The following is a 5,803-nucleotide window of genomic DNA, read 5'->3' on the forward strand; positions in this document are numbered from 1 at the left end:
AAATGAATGAAGATAATGCAAATACTCATAAAAAAAATTAAAAAAAATTAATAACACCAAAAAATGTCAAATAATCTGTGTAATATTTCCATTATATAAGTAACACACCAAAATTAATAACACTAGAAAATACAACTGAAATGGAATATAAGGGAATACAAAAAAAAGTAACACACCAACCTCAAACTAATTGAATATTCCGTATTAGTTTGGGCTGCATAACAAAACAACAAAAAGAAGTTAGAAAAAATAGTACGATATGGATGGAGTCCACGGGTTGTGGATCAAAACACAATGAGACACCCTACCACCCATCAAACAACCAAAAGTTGTAAACTTAATAATATGAAAATAACATAACCAAACATTAGAAAGTAGAGAAGGAGAAATCGAAGTTAAATAACTCACCGGATTGACAAAATAAATCTTGGACAGTGAAGGCTCTCAGTAAATAGAGAAGGACCAATGTTGTTATATAGGAAAAGTGAAGGGAGAGGGGTGGTTATTGAACATTAATAACAACCCAACAAATATTAAAAAAAAAAGTGTGACCAGCCTTAGAATATTAAGTTTACATCATGAATGAACTCAAATCCAATTAATAAATTGGTTGAGTCATTAATGAAGTGGTTGAATGGGTAGTGGAAATACGCAAGTAGAATAAAATCAGGAAACAATCAGAATAGTCATTAATAAAATCAGCAAACAATCAGAAACAGTCATTACTAAAGTTGGTGGACAGTTTAATAAATGAAGTAACTAATAATGCATAATATTGAAAATGTGTAAAATATGTGAGTATGATCGAGTATGATCAAGCAAGATCGAGTATGAACGATCGAGCATGATCGAGTATGACCGATTGAGTATAATCGAGTATTGTAACGACCCGGCTCCCTAGGACTTAAGTTAGGCCGTTACTAAAAAAAACTATGCATGCATGGAACTTAAACGACACTCTTTTATGGTGAAATAAATGCTAATTAGATAGGGGGAGTTCAAAAGTCCTTTATTAAATACAAATGTTAAAACAACAATAGGGTACCCATAAATCATAAGGTTAATAAATAAGTATGAAAAACAATTCTCAATAATAAGTTTCAAACATAAAAACTGAAAATTTAGCAAAACATGAAAGAAAATCTAAGTCTTATGAGCGGAAGCATAAAAACTGGTCCCAGTGGCTCGATCACGGATTCCGCTTTTCATTCGCCGGCGCATCTCTACCCTTACCTGAAACAACAACATGAGAAAGAATGAGTATAAAATACTCAGTACGTAACCCCACTACCAGGGTCAGGCTAGGCATCTATGTCCTCTAGATGCCTACCTCTGGTAAAACACATAAACTGCTCTTGTCCTCAAGGGACATATATACACATGAAACAAAAGGAAACTGAGTCCTATCCTACTGTAGTTAAGTATGCCCACTACCTCTGGTGAATCCCGAAGGAAACACAATCTGGTGAATCCCGAAGGAAACACAATCTGGTGAATCCCAAAGGAAACACAAACGGGTGAATCCCGAAGGAATCACAAACTGGTGAATCCCGAAGGAAATATAAACTAGTGAATTCCGAAGGAAACACAATATCTAATGGGCATCTAACTAATCAGTAAGGACATTTGCACAGTCTCAACATCATAATCATCATTGTACGAATTTATGACATACATATAAAACTCAACATCATGGCTCAACAACATACACATATACCTCAACTTCATGGTTCTACAACATACATGTATACCTCAATATCCTCAGATCAAATACAACCATATGAAATCACGTATAATCTCATGCTAGCATTCAAGTGTCTAGGTGCACAAAAAAATCTTTCAGATCTCATACTAGAATATATATTGGTTATAATATACTATCAGTCTATTATGTTGTCATTCTGCCATAACATCCATCTATCATGCTAGCATACATCTAGAGCTTGACCCGTGGGCAGTTCCAGTAGTAAGATTACTTACCTCGATACTAGATTCAGATATCGATCCAAGCGGCAGTCTTCAATAATAAATCTTTAAATTCAATTCCCCAACGAAGCTTGAGCAATAACCACCCTCAATATTCCAATCTCCAAATTTTTCCTTCAATCAGACCCTGCTTCTAACTTTTAATCCTTTTCTCCCGTAAAATTTTCAATTCACAAAGAATTTAACTCACTCCCTTCCACAATGAAATTGATTCTTGACATTAATTTCAAATTAAATTTGTGTGACATTAAAAGTCCAATTTCCATAACTTCCCTCCGATTAAAACATTAAATTGAAACACCCCTTCCTTCCAAAATGAAATTAATTCCTGCCATTAATTTCCAAATTGAATAATTTCAACGTTAATCCATTAATTTCCAAATTAAATAATTTCAACGTCAATCCATTAATTTCCAAATTAAATAATTTCAACGTCAATTCATTAATTTCCAATTAAATAATTTCAACGTCAATCCATTAATTTCCAAATTAAATAATTTCAACGTCAATAATTAAATTCCCGTAATTACACTTAAGTCCAAAAATTCCAAAAATGCCCTTAATTAATAAAAATTACTGAAATTATATAAATAATAAAAAATCGGGGTGTTACAAATATGATCGAGTATGTTCAAGCATGATTGAGTATGTTCAAGCATGATTGAGTACGTTCAAGTATGATTGAGTGTATTCAAGCATGATCGAGTATGATCGAGTATGTTCAAGCATTGAGATGATATATGATACACGAAAGGAAAATGATGGTGAGATACGAAATAGGTTTTGAAAATAGGTAAAAAGTTAATTAAAATCAGTGAGATAGGATAATGGGTCTCCAAACACTGAGATGATATAGGATGTGGGAATATACCATCTCATGTTGGGTCCCCAAATAGCCCCAAAATAGTATGCATGTTATAATATAATTGCTATATTATATAGTTTAATGTATGGTTAAAGTATGTTGATAACTTGTAAAAATACAAGTTATTTATACCTCTTTTATCTAAAACAATTAGGAAAAAGCTTTGAAAATGCGATGTTCGGACTTGGGAAATAATGTCGTTAATTCGACTCCAAACTGAAGCAAAAGAAATTTGTAAATACCGAACTACTTCTATTACTACAAAGACATAGTAACAGTGGCAAGTTCGAGTCGATCCGCAAAGAAGCGCGATTGGCTTCGTTAAGTTAATTTTCTAATCAGAGAGATAAATGGGGGATTTTGATGTGGAAAAGATAACATGCGTGAAATTGAAATAAAAGGGTAAATGTAATCTAAGATAGGAGTCTATCTAATTTCTAGAGCAAGAGAGAGTTCTTATGCAATTTCTTTCATTAGGCATCAATTAATTAGATTGAATCTGTCAACTCCTCAACCTATTAAAAAATCTAATAGCTCAATTAGCCAATTTTGATAAAAATCCAAACCAGTCCTAATTCAATGTAAAACTTTTCTTTCTCAGCGACATACAAGTTAAAACTGAAAAGCATTAAGAAAAGATTCAATTGTTGAGACATACTACAATCTGGAAAGTCATATCTTATAGCATTATCTATTTGGAAAAGATTATATTAGGGCATACATGCATTTGGTCAGAAAGAGTCTAGACTTCACACATGTGATCCTAATACGTGCAACTTAATCAATCAATATTACATAGGCTATGACGATTTTGCAAACAAGAATTTCAACAAATTAATTTGTCAGAAGAATTCATCGAAACTCTATTAATATTAAAATGAATTCATCCAAAGAATTCAAAAGAGTACAATTACATTAATTAGAAAACCTTCAAGAAATTAACATAAGGCTCTTGCTCAAAGAAATTAGATAGAGATTACCTCTCAATTCATAGACAAATCAAGAATGAACCTCCAATCAATCGATTACAACCCAAAAACAAAATAAAAACTAACCTAAAGATACTAAAAATTGAAAGGAATAGAAGAAGAATGAAGTTTAACTTCGGCCTCCATCGATTGGGCCTCCAAAATTCGGCATGTTTTGACTTAGGGTTGAGGAGATATATTTATAGGATTCATTGCAGCGTTGCAATGCTAATGCGGCGAGATGGAAGCGTCAGACAAACAGTCCAACACTTAGCCCAAAGCTCGGTTGCGCACACGCTTAGCTCCTTGTCCGTCATTCTTTGCAGCATTGCAACGCTGATACTTCTCTCTTCAAGCATTGGAGTGAAGCATCAGGATGCGTTGGAATTCTAGCATTGATTCAGCTCAGAGCGTCACGACGCTTGGAGAAGCGTTGCAACACTGCGTCCACTGCCAGAAACTCACTACTCGATCCTCGATCACTCGATAACATTTTCTTGATTACTCGACAACCTCTTACGCGATGGTACTCGATCGTGCTCGATGGCTGCCTCAAACTCGATGGAACTTGGTGGCAATTTGGTCTTTTCAACTCATTTGAAGTCCAGATGTTCAAATTAACTCCAAATTGCTTCAAATTAACTCTGTTCTTCACCAAATGATTAATTCTACCTCAAGGTTGCTCGATACCTACAAAATAGAGAAATAAACACATAAAATCCACTAACAAGCTCGAATTAAGCTAGGAATATTAGCTCTTTTGAGAGCAACAAACACCCCCAACTTAATTCTTGCTTGTCTCGAGAAAGGTAGAAACACAAAACATGCTAGCTTAATTCATAGTGTTGTTACTCCAGTCTCAACAGTTAGTTAGAATGAATTTGAAATCAAGAACGAAAATCAATTATGATCAATCAATGAAGCACAAGTTTAAAAATGATTCTTGATCTATTCATGCATGAGTGAGCTTAGAGTTTTGTTAGTTAAGTTTGCACAACCCGGAAGAGTTTTATAAGGTCCGCATCCCGTTTTCCCTTACTTTGGTTTGATTACCGACCTTGGACATACCATACTTGCAAAAAAAAAAGGGGCAACACTAAGAAAAGGGTGCCTAAACTCACACACACAAGACATAAAAGGACATTTCTTTTACCTAGAAGGTTAGCTTTCACACCCCACCGCCAGGAACCTATCACTCTTTTCTCGCAGGCCCTAACTAGACACGGCGAAGGTAGCTCTTTTCACTTCTATCCATGCACATACACACTACTTTTTCTTTTTTTTTTTGCAGACACGCCGACATGTGCCTCATTTTTTATGCTTTTTTTTTTTCCAGAATTGCAAGTATTTTGATTTTCTTTATTTTTTCTCTCTCTTTTTCTATTCACAGTAGACTTTATTTTATTCACTTTATCTAGTTTTGCTCTAAAACAAGCATAGTTACTCCTAAGTCAAAGGTGGACCTTTCGGGCTGGCAATAGAAATACAAACTAGATAACCCAATTCTAAGCATGCAAGACTTTAATTTCACAAAACGACTTAAAGATGCAAGTGACAAGAAAAAAAAATAATTTTGGGCTAAAAGATCATGATCATGTTGTCCTAACGTTCTTTCATGTAAATTTCATTAGAAGAAAAGTGTGTCATAAACTATCATGATAACAACAAAACAAATAGCAAGCAAGGCAATCAAAGCACATAACATACTACCCAAGGGTACCCCACCCCCAACTTAAAATGATACATTATCCCCAATATATCTCAAGTAAAGCTAAAAAAAGAATAAAAGCAAGGGAATAGAAAACCTCCCTTGATAACGATGTCACGCATGTGATGGTGGTGGTCGGGCTCGCCTTTTAGAAAGATGCTCCCATCTCTTAGGTCTTCCCTACAAAACAAAAACAAAAGAAACCTAATCTAGAAAACAAATAAAGCAAGCAATAAATTTTATCACCTGGTTCCCTCCAAGAAGGGTAAATGTTTA

Source organism: Benincasa hispida, chromosome 10, assembly GCF_027475165.1.
Source record: "Benincasa hispida cultivar pf3 chromosome 10, pf3_genome.v1.1, whole genome shotgun sequence".
NCBI lineage: Eukaryota > Viridiplantae > Streptophyta > Magnoliopsida > Cucurbitales > Cucurbitaceae > Benincasa > Benincasa hispida.